General features: G+C 39.7%; 1 protein-coding gene across 1 annotated transcript in view; it reads left to right on the top strand.

Moving 5' to 3' along the window:
- The window catches only part of IMMT (inner membrane mitochondrial protein), a 43,710-nt gene that overhangs the window by 322 nt on the left and 31,083 nt on the right, over positions 1-12,305 (top strand). The gene's annotated exons all lie outside the window — the stretch shown is intronic.

The following is a 12,305-nucleotide window of genomic DNA, read 5'->3' as shown; positions in this document are numbered from 1 at the left end:
GCCCGTGAGGCCGTGAACTGGGAAATCCTCCGACTGGGGCGTCTGGAGGGTTATCGCTGAAGCCGGGCAGGGTGTGGAAAGGAGAAGGTGGCGGGGAGGCGGGGCTTCAGGGCGTGCCGCCCAATCAGCACCGCGCTGCCCCAGTCAGGGCCCAATCCCGGCCGCCGGCGCCCGGTTCGCCGGTTGGACGCGGGCAGCTGTGGTTGAAGGTCGAGGTGGGAGAACTACCATTCCCAGCAGCACTTGCGGCAGCCCAGCGTCCTTGCCTCTTTAGTAAGCCGGTGCCTGGACTGCCAAGGTGGCTGTTATCGGGAGGGACTGCTGTTCTTTCCGCAGCAGACACTACCCCGGAGCTTTTCTTACTCGGTTAAAGTTGAAAGAGTCTGGCTTACGGCGCTGAAAGTCCTGCTAGGTGAAGGACAGGAGTGATGACCTTGTACTGATTTCTGAGATTGGCTTGACACCATGTGTCTCCAGGTGCTGGCCCAACTTTGGTTGACATTCAAGGAGTCTGGACACCAAGTTACTTTAAGTTTTGCATGAATAATTAATGTAACTGCCTAGCATTAAAAATTTATATGTATATATGGGGCTATTTCCATTGCTCGGAGTTTACAGAAAGTTGGTATTTTGGCGAAATGCTGTAATTGAACAAAATCTCTAGACATTGTGGTCATAAAAATCAAGCTTTGTTTTTTTGTTCATTTGTTTTCCTCCAAGTTATCTTGTCCCCATTTGTTGTCAGGGAAAGGAGAAGCAGCCTCTTCAGTAGGAAAGTGGGCCCAGTATTAGTTTTCTATTGTTGCCTAACAAATTAACAGCTCAAAACAACACCCATTTAGTATCTTATGGTTTCTGTAGATTAGAAGCTTGGGTATGAATGAGCTGGGCTCTCTACTTAGGGTTGTAACAAGGCTTCAATCTAAGTATTGGCTGTGTTGCGGCTTCCATTTGGAGTTCAGTATCCTCTTCCAAGTTCATGAAGCTTGTTGGCAAAATTCAGTTTCTTGCAGCTGTAGTACTGAAGCCTGTTTCCGTGCTAGCTGTTGCCAAAGACTGCTCTTAGCTCCTAGAAGCTGCCCCATAGGCAGCTTACTTTGAAAAGGCTCCTGTAGGCAGTTTACAACATGGATGTTTGCTTTCTTCCAAGTAAAAAGTAACTTGTCTGTTTGACTTCAGAATCTCTTTTACTTTTCCTGTTTCTTATTTCAGACCCCAATTTAAAGAGCTCATGTGATAGTCTAGGCCCTCTTGGATGACCTCCCAATTGATTAACTTAAAGGCAACTGATTAATAACTTGAATTGCATATGCAGAATTCCTTTTCTTTTTTTGCTTTATTATCCTAGTCATGAACATAATGGCAGAGGCCAGAGATCATGGGCACCATCTTAGAATTCTGTCTACCGCTGGGCTAAAGTGAGCCTAGAAGGCATGGAGGAAGCAGAGCTGTCTTGGTGTAGGGCAGTTGAAATTTGTCCTTGGAATCCTCTTTTAAAGGTACATTCTTCTTCATTTTGCTCTCAGTTTGCATCTTGATTGTCATTGATCTAGCCCCTCTGCAAGACTCCAAAATTACTTTTCCTTTCCATTTATCAAAATGTTTTCTGCTTACTGGGATCCCAATTAGGAAATAAGAAAAGTGAATAAGACTCTATGCTAAGAAATGATACCTTTTCTAGCTCTCAGTCAAAACTTCTGTCCTTCCTCAAAATCTTATCTTGTAAAATGCATTGATTTATTCTTACCATCTCCTTAGTCATTCTGCAGCATTTGATATTGTTTTGTGAAACTCTTGGCTTCTCTTGCACAATACCTTGGGTCCTAGTTACCTTTTTCCTCTGTATTTCCTTATTTGAGTCTGATTCTCCTTGTACCCCCAGAGTACTCTCTTCTCACTGCTTCTCTTTAAATACTCTAATACTTGGAATTATATCACCTCTCAGAACTTTAATCCCTAGTCAGCTGACTCTCTACCTTTCTCTTTTGTGCTTTATACTCAAATTTCTGAATTCTTGTTTTAATTTGTCAGCTTTATCCGGAATATTTCACTTGACAGAATCCTTTCCATCCCATCAAACCCCATCTTTTTAAATGTCTTCTTGCTTTTTCTTTTGTTCTCTAGAGTTAGTTTATTACATAGAGGTTAGAAAAAGATTTTGAAAAGCATACAGATCATGCCATGCCCTTTGGTGACATCCCATCAACATTCAGAATAAATTCTTAACTCCTTAACACCCCCACCAGGCCCTTCATGATATGGATCCTTGTGTTCATATTATTTTTCTGCTCTACCTCATCTAAAATCTCCAGCACATACCTAATTACCTTTTCATTTGTTGTTTCTTTTACTGGGAAGGCTTCTTTGCTTAGCTTGCTGTCTTTATTCAGGTATTTTCTCAACTGTTACCTCCTCAGAGAGGCTTTCCCAAGCATTATTTCTAAAACAGACTTATGACCACTCTCTCCTTCTTCTATCTTTCTATCCTTACCTTACTTTCTTTTACTTTGTAGGTCTTACCAATACCTGACTTTACAGTGTGTATTTGTTGTGTGTTTCCCCCATTATATTATAAGATCCACAAAAGGACTGTGTCTATCTTGTTTACTGCTGTATGTCAAGTACCTGGAATAGTAACTGGCTTCAAGAAGGTGCTCACTGAACACCTGTGGCCTGCTTAAATGAAAGCATGAATGCGATCTGTGAAATTTTCTTAATCTCCATTAGGGAATGTAACCAAACTTCTCATGGTATCTACCTTATTCTTTGTCTGGACCCATCATCCTTGCATTCCCTACAGCCTTACATGCAAGTGTTCAGCAGAAATAGAAAGGAGGTTGTATTAGTCAGTGTATTAGTCAGCCAAAGCGGTGCTGATGCAAAATACCAGAAATTGGTTGGTTTTTATCAAGGTATTTATTTGGGGTAGGAGCTTACAGATACCAGCTTAAGTTATTTCCCTCACCAAAGTATATTTTCACTTGTTGGAGCAAGATGGCTGCTGATGTCTGTGAGGGTCCAGGCTTCCTGGCTTCTTCCCTTCCTGGGGCTGGCTTCTCTTTCCTCTGTGAGTTTATTTGCAGGAATCCAGCTTATGTCTTCAGCATCAAAACTCCAACATCAGAAACCCCTAACTCTATCCTTTGCCATGCCTTTTATCTGTGAGACCCCACCCACCAAAGGGTGGGGACTCAATGCCCTACTGGCACAAGAGGTTTACGTAATTTACAAGTAAACTTCTGAATCCAATATAATCTAATATGCCCAAAGGAAAAGATCAGTTTGCAAACATAATCCAGTATTTCTTTTTGGAATTCATCAATAATATCAAACTTCTTTAGTCAGCCAAAGGGGTGCTGATGCAAAATACCAGAAGCTGGTTGGTTTTTATAAAGGATATTTATTTGAGGTAGGTGTGTACAGATACCAGGCCATAAAGCATAAGTTACTTCCCTCATCAAAGTCTGTTTTCACGTGTCGGAGCAAGATGGATGCCAATGTCTTTTCAGGCTTCTTGGGTTCCTCTCTTTCAGGGTCTTGCTTCTCTCTGCATTCAGGGTTCCTTTCTTCCCAGGGCTTGCTTCTTCCTGGGCTCAGGGTTCTCTCTCCCAGGCTTGCTTCTGTTTCCTCTGTGAGTTTACTCCCTAGGATTCCAGCTTAAGGCTTCAGCCTCCTAAAAGCCCCACAAGCAAAACTAACGAAAAATCTAACTCAGGAAAGCTGATGTGACTCAGTGGTTGAGTGCTGGCTTGCCATATACGAGGTCCCAGGTTCAGTCCCCAGTCCCTGGTACCTGCCCCCCAAAAAAGAAGATACTGGGAATATGGGATATCCACATGCAAAAGCATGACATTGGACTCTTAATACCATATACAAAACTAACCAAAAATGGATTTAAGACCTAAATTTAAAAGCTAAAACTATAAAACTCTTTGAAGAACACATAAGGGCAAGTCTTCTTTTGGATTGTCACTGGTTTCTTAAATGCAACACCAAAAAGTCAGGCAAGAAAGGTAAATTAGACTTCATCAAAATTAAAAACTTTTGTGTTTTAAAGGACGTATTAAGAAAATAAAAAGACAGTCTGCAGGATGCGAGAAAATATTTGCAAATCATTTATCTGGTAAGCATCTAGTATTATCCAGAATATTTAAAGAACTCTTAAAACTTAACAACAAAAAATAAATGACCCAATTAAAAAATGGGCAAAGGACTTAAGTAGATAACTCTCCAAAAAGAAAATATGCAAGTGGCCAACAAGCACATAAAAGATGTTCAGCATCTTCTTTAGTTATTAGTATAATGAAATCAAAACCACAATTATACACATGCTAGGATGGCTATTATTAAAAACATAACAAGTGTAGACAAGGATGTGGAAAATTTTGAACCCTTGTACACTGCTGGTGAGAATGTAAATTGGTGTAACTGCTGTGGAAAACAGTTTGGCAGCTCCTCAATAAGTTAAATATAGAATTGCCAAATGACCCAACAATTCTACTCTTAGGTGTATACTCAAAAGAATTGAAAATGGACTCAAACAATACTTCTATGACAAAATTCTTAGCAGCATTATTCATAATCGGTAAAAGGGGGAACATCCAAATGTTCATTGACAGATGAATGGATAAACAAAATGTGGAATTTACATACAATACATTACTAAGTCATAAAAAGGAATGAAGTTCTGATACATGTTACTGCATGGATGAACCTTTGAAACATTATCCTAAGTGAAAAGCCATACACAAAAGGAAAAATATTGTATGATTTCACTTACATGAAGTATCTAGAGTAAGCAAAGTAGGTTAGAGTTCACCAAGAGCTGGGGTGAAGGGTTGAGGGGAGGAGTGGAGTAGGGAGTTACTGCTTAATGGGTACAGAGTTTCTGTTAGGGGTATGAAAAGTTCTGGAAATAGATAGTGGTGATAGTTGAACTATGTTGTGAATGTACTTAGTGCCACTGAATTGTACATTTAAAATGGTAGATTTTTACATTATATATATTTTACCACATAAATAAAATGACATAAAATAGATTAGAGTTTACCAGGGAGAGGGAGTAATGGGAGGGTGGATTATCGCTTAATGGGTACAAATTTTCTGTTTGAAATTTTTTCAAAAAAGATAATGGTGATGATTGCGTAACCTTGTGAGTATAATTAATGCCACTGATTTGTATACTTAAAAATGGTTCATGGGAATCGGATTTGGCTCAACTGATAGGACATTCACTTATCACATGGGAGGTCCAGGGTTCAAACCCAGGGCCTTCTGACTGGTGTGGTAAAACTGGCCCACACACAGTGCTGATACGCACAAGGAGTGCTGTGCCATGCAGGGGTGTCCTCCGTGTAGGGAGCACCATGTGCAAGGAGTGTGCCCCGTAAGGAGAGCCGCCCTGTGCGAAAAAAGTGAAGCCTGCCCAGGAGTGGCAATACATATACGGAGAGCTGACACAGCAAGATGATGCAACAAAGAGACACAGATTCCCGGTGCTGCTGACAAAGAATACAAGCGGACACAGAAAAACACACAGCAAATGGACACAGACAGCAGACAAGGGCGGGAAAGGGGAGAGAAATAAATTAAAAAATAATAATGCATCTTTTTTAAAAAATGGTTCAGATGGCAAATACTATGTATTTACCACAATAAAAAATATATTAGCAAAAACGTGATTGGACAACTAAGGAAAGAAGGAAGAGTGGTAAGATTTTAGGCTTGAGGCAGAGCAACAAACTAAAAAACTTAAATAAATTAAAAGCAAGTAACTCCAAAAAATCCCTGTATTAGCCAAAAGGAGTGCTGATACAAAGTACCAGAAATCTATTGGCTTTTATAAAGGGTATTTATTTTTATTAGAAACTTTAAAGAGCCCAGCTCAAGGTTACTTCCTCACCTAGCTCTGTTGCCACATATTGAAGCAAGACGGTGGGTTAACATCCACGAGGGTTCAGCCTTCCTCTTTCCTCTTAAGGCTCCATGAGCCCAGCTTCTTATGTGTATCTCAGCTGTAGGCTGGCATAGGGTTCAGCTGCTGTTCTCTTCAACTATTGACTGTCAGGCAAATGACTTGTCTCTCTTCCTGGGACACAGGATCAAAGTTGACAAAGTTCTCTTCTCTTGCATCTGTGGAGATCTCTGTATTCCTGTATGTATCTTCTGCCTTCTTGATTGAGTGTCCATTTATATAGCCTACCAAGGGGGCAGGGACTCAACTCTGCATGTCCTAATTATGCGGCCAAATCAAAACCCTAATCTTGATTTAACCAAGTAAACGTAAAGCCTTTGAATTCAGTCAGAGGGTTTCATGCTCAGAGGAACAGACCAGTTTACAAACATAATTAATATCTCTTTTTAGAATTCATAAGTAATATCAAACTGCCACAAACCCCCCCAAAAAACAAAAATCACCTTCCCCCAGTAGTATTTAGACTCATTTCTTTGCTTTAATAGGTCCACAAAATGTTAAGAAACATTCAGATTTAGATACTTTAGGTTGATTGAAACAAATATCATAGCATGTCCCAGATCATTTGCTTTTGTGTAAAAATAGATCAGTTATGTGGAGATAAGAATATTTGCGCATTTATCGCATGAGTTAAAATTTTTTTTCTTTAAAGCACTGTTGGCTTTTAGTTTAATGATACAAGAAGATGAAACAAGAATTGACTTTTATTAGATAAGTCCTTCTAGGAATTGACAAGGTACATAGTTTGGAGATGGGAAACTTGATTTTATGGATAAATAAAGTCAAATTTTATGGCTCTCCCGATTGGATTCCTATGTATCCTTTAATGCAGTTATTTTAGTTAGGCTGTGATTTTTCAGATGTCTGAATTAAGTTTACAAAGCAAAAATAGATATTTTATGCTGTTCCATTTTTATTTGCCAATCAAGAAATCAGGGAAGCGAACTTGGCCTAATGGATAGGGCATCCTCCTACCACATGGAAGGTCCGCAGTTCAAACCCCGGGCCTCCCTGACCCGTGTGGAGCTGGCCCATGTGCAGTGCTGATGCACGCAAGGAGTGCCCTGCCACGCAGGGGTGTCCCCTGCGTAGGGAAGCCCCACGCCAAGGAGTGTGCCCTGTAAGGAGAGCTGCCCAGCACGAAAGAAACTGCAACCTGCCCAAGAATGGTGCCGCACACACGGAGAGCTGATGCAGCAAGATGACACAACAGAAAGAAACACAAATTCCTGGTGCTGCTGGTAAGGATAGAAGCAGTCACAGAAGAACACAGCGAATGAACACAGAGAGCAGACAACTGGGAGGGGGGAAAAGGAAGAGAAATTAAAAAAAAAAAAAAAAGTCATATGGCAAATCCCAATTGTGTCCAAGAAGTAAATAATATACCCAATTGATAGTCTAATCTTTTTTTAAAATTGTAAAATTAGTATTATATGAACCTTGGGGTCCAGGAAGCAGCTTACTGTCTGTATGTTTTAAGAGTATAAATATTTCACAGTAAATTTCTGAAAGTAATTTTTGCTTAAGACGTTTGTAGTAAAAGTATTATTTCTGTGGAGTGGTGTAGCTTAGTGATTGAGCACCTGCTTTGCATGTACTAGGTCCTGGGTTCAATCCCCAGTATTTCCTTTAAAAAATTAAATAAGTAAAAGTATTAGGACACTTTTAGGAGGATGGCAGACTAGAAAGACACAGGACTATCTCCTCTCCCAGAAAAATAGCTAGAAGACAGGCAGAAACAGCCTGTGAAACATCTTCTAGGGTTTAGGACAACATGGGAAGGCTGGACACCGTCCAGAGGAGAGAGGAGCAAAGGAAAAGAATTGCAATGACAAAACTGCATTAAAAGCCACAGCTGCAAAACCATCATCCTCTCCCACACTGTAGATATTTTTGAATTTCCGAGGCCTTGGGGTTGATGGCTACAGACAAAGAGGGCCCCAGGGATCCACTTCCCCAGGAAAGGGGGGAGAGAGGGACACAGCCTCAGGCTGACTCAGCTATTCACCCAGAAGTTTGATCTGCTGTATCCCACGAGCCCTTCCAGGCCAGGTGGGGCCACTCCATTGTTTGGCATGGGAGCTGGCAAGGGTCTGAAGAGAACTGACCTCTCAATCTCCCTCTCTACTAATTGGGACTGGTTGTTGGGGACGCAGAGGGGAGTGGAATTATTTCCTACTCGGAAAAGGAGAAAGGTCTGCCAGCAAAGGTTGGAGAACTGCCTCTGAGAAAAATTTGAGTGATAAGGCTCTTGGCCTCCAGGCAGGAGCCTCCCTAGTACTGATCTGGTACTTGTTGCAGCAGATACACTCTGACCAGTCATCGAACTGAGAAGGCAGCCAAAGAATCTGTTGGCAGACCAAAGAATTACACTTAAGGAAATTAAAGTAAATAGTAAGAGAGCCTTTTTCTGGCCTTTATGGCTCTTTCCTCAGGCCCTAGGAAGCGGGTCTGCAGTCCATTATTGGGCCTAGGACCCAGGTTTGAGCAACTAACGGGTATTCCTAAAGATCTAGAACAGGTTGAACCAAGAATCAAAGAACAGCAGAAACACTCAGCCTCTCACCACTAAAACCCTACAAAAGAGAAAGAAATCAAGCATCTGAGTAAATTCACCACTCTAATCAGATGCCTAGACATCAGCAAAAAATTATGAGCCATACTAAGAAAAATGAAAGAAATGGCCCAGGAAAAGGAATATATCAAAGCCCCAGAAAAGACACAGGATTTGAGGCAAACAATGAGATGCACACAAATTTCCAAAATCAAATTAGTGAGTTGAAAGACAATATGACTAAAGAGATAAAGGAAATCAAGAATATACTAAGCCAACACAAAGAAGAATTTGAAAATCTAAATGTAAGGATAACAGCTTATGGGAATGAAAGACACAATAGATGAAATAAAAAACAGATTAGAGGCATACAATAGCAGACTTGAAATGATAGAAGAAAGAATGAGTCATACAGAAGATAGAACACCTGAAATTGATGAGAAAAAAATAGAGCAGGGGGGCTCAGAGAGTTGAATGATAACACGAAATGCAACAACATCCATGTCACGGGAGTTCCTGAAGAAGAGACTGGAAAGGTGGCAGAAAGAGTATTAGAGGAAATAACAGCAGAAAATTTCCCAACTTTCACAAAAGGAATGAACTTACATGGCCTAGAAGTACAGTTTGCCCCAATCAGAATAAATGTGAATAGATGTATTTCAAGATACATACTACTCAATATCAAACATCAAAGATAAAGATAAAATTCTGAAGGAAGCAAGGGAGAAGCAAACCATTGCATACAAGGGGCACCCAGTAAGATTTAGTGTGTGGATATCTCATCAGAAACTGGAGGCAAGAAGACAGTGGTATGATACTGAAAGAGAAAAACTGCCAGCCAAGAATTCTTTATCCAGCACAATTGTCTTTCAGAAATGAAGGTGAGTTTAAAATATTCAAAAACAAACAGAAACTAAGAGAGTTCATAAAAAACAATCCACCTGTATAGGAAATATTAAAGGAATCCTTAGAGCCTGAAAGAAAAAGACAGGAGAGAGAGACTTGGAGGAGAGTATGGAATAAAAAATAGCAGAAAGGGCAACCAAAAGATACAGGTAACCAAAAAAGGTATGATGTATGAAAACCAAATAATAAGATGGTGGAAGAAGTACGTATCTGTGCACCTAACTATGGTGCCCCAAATTTATGACACAAACTCTAGGAAAACTGAAGGGAGGAAGACATCTCTACAATAATAGCTGGAGAATTCAACAAACCACTCACATCATATGATAAAACAGGTAGACATAAAAGCAACAACGAAACAGAGAACTTGAACAATATGATAAATGAGCTAGACCTAACAGAATGTTGCACCCAAACTCAGCGGATTATACATTTTTCTCAAGGGCCCAGGGATCTTTCTCCAGGATAAACCACATGTTAGGGTACAGGCACCTCTCAATAAGTATCAAAAGATTGAAATTGGGAAACGGACTTGGCCCAGTGGTTAGGGCGTCCGTCTACCACATGGGAGGTCCGCAGTTCAAACCCCGGGCCTCCTTGACCCATGTGGAGCTGGCCCATGTGCAGTGCTGACGCACGCAAGGAGTGCCATGCCACGCAGGTGTGTCCCCCATATAGGGGAGCCCCACGCGCAAGGAGTGCACCCTGTAAGGAGAGCCGCCCAGCGCAAAAGAAAGTGCAGCCTGCCCAGGAATGGCGCCGCCCATGCTTCCCGTGCTGCTGACGACAACTGAAGCAGACAAAGAAACAAGACACAGCAAATAGACACAGAGAACAGACAACCGGGGTGGGGGTGGGGGAATAAATCAATAAATAAATCTTTAAAAAAAAAGATTGAAATTATTCATAGCACTTTTTAAGATTATAATGGAATTGAAATGGAAATCAGTAATAGGAAAGAGGTAAATTTGCAAATGTGTGGAGGCTAACCGACACATGCCTAAATAATTAGTGGGTCAAAGGAGAAATTGCAAGTGAAATCAGTAAATATATTGAGATGAATTAAAACAAGAGCACAACTTAAAACTTATGGGATACAGCAAAGGCAGTCTTGAGAGGAAAATTTATAGCCCTAAACACAGGTATTTAAAAAGAAGAAAGAGCTAACATCAAAGACCTAAGTGAACAACTGGAGAAACTAGAAAAAGATCATCAAACCAATCCCAAAGCAAGCAGAAGGAAAGAAATAATAAAGATTAAAGCAGAAATAAATGAGATTGAGATTAAAAAAAGCAATAGAGAAAATCAACAAAATCAAAAGCTGGTTCTTTGAGAGGTTCAATAAAATTGGCAAACCCATAGATAGACTAACAGAAAAAAAGAGAGAAAATGCAAAATAAATACAATCAGAAATAAAAGGAGAGAAGTTACCACTGACCCCACAGAAATAAAAAGAATCATAAGAGGATATTATGAGAAACTGTATACCAATAAACTAGACAACCTAGATGAAATGGACAAATTCCTAAAAATGCACAGTCTATACTGATGCTACAAGATATATAAGAACTTAACAGACTAATGGCATTTAAAGAGATTGAATCAGATCAAAAGTCTCCCAACAAAGAAAAGTCCAGGACCAGATAGCTTCATAGATGAATTCAACCAAGCATTTTGAAAACAATTAACGCCAATCCTGTTTAAACTCTTCACAAAAATTGAAAAAGAAAAAAAATTACCAATGTGTTTCATGAATCCAATAGCACCCTAATACCAAAGCCAGATAAAGAGACTACAAGAAAAGAAAATTACAAACCAGTCCTCTGATGAGTATAGATATAAAAATTCTCAATGAAATACTTGCAAATTGAATCCGATAGCATACATCATTACCAAATGGGATTTATTCCTAGTATGCAAGCCTGGTTCAACACAAGAAAATCAACCAGCATAATACACCACATTAAAAAATTGAAAGAAGAAACCACATGTTCATCTCAGTCAGTGCAGAAAAGGCATTTGATAAAAATCCAGCATCCTTTCTTGATAAAAACACTTTGAAAGATAGGAACAGAATGAAAAATTCTCAATATGATAAAAGGTATGTATGTAAAACCCACAGCCAACCATGTACTCAGTGGGGAAAGCTTGAAAGCTTTCTCTTTCTAACATTGGAAAAAGACAAGGATGCCCATTCTCACTGTTGTTAATCGACATTGTAATAGAAGTTCTAGCTAGAGCAATTAGGCAATAAAAAAATTAAAGACCCAAATTGAAAATTAAGGAAGCAAAACTATCATTATTGGTATAGACATGATCCTACATTTAGAAAATTCTGAAACGTCTGTGACAAAAGCTACTTGAGCTAATAAATGAGTCAGCAAAGTGGCAGGATACAAGATCAACATGCAAAAATCAATAATGTTTTTGTACACTAGACTGAACAATCTGAGGAGGAAATCAGGAAAAATTCCATTTACAATAGCAACAAGAAGACTCAAATAGCTAGGAATCAATTTAAGCAAAGAAGTACAGGACCTGTATGCAGAAAACTACAAAACAGTGCTGAAAGATTTCAGTGAAGACCTAAACAAGTTGAAAGACATTCCGTGTTCATGGATTGGAAGACTAAATATTGTGAAGATGTCAGTCCTACTCAAACTGATGTATTCAGTGCAGTACCAATGTAGATTCCAACAGCCTACTTTACAGAAACAGAAAAGGAAATTACCACATTCATTTGGAAGGGAAAGTGCACCCAAATAGCGAAAAGTATTCTGAAAAAGAAGAGTGACGTGGGAGGAGTTTCACTGCCTGACTTTGAAACATATTACAAAGCTTTAGGGGTCAAAACATCATAGAACTGGCATA

This window comes from Dasypus novemcinctus, chromosome 17, assembly GCF_030445035.2.
Source record: "Dasypus novemcinctus isolate mDasNov1 chromosome 17, mDasNov1.1.hap2, whole genome shotgun sequence".
Classification (NCBI taxonomy): domain Eukaryota; kingdom Metazoa; phylum Chordata; class Mammalia; order Cingulata; family Dasypodidae; genus Dasypus; species Dasypus novemcinctus.
This window is presented reverse-complemented; position numbering and strand designations above follow the sequence as displayed.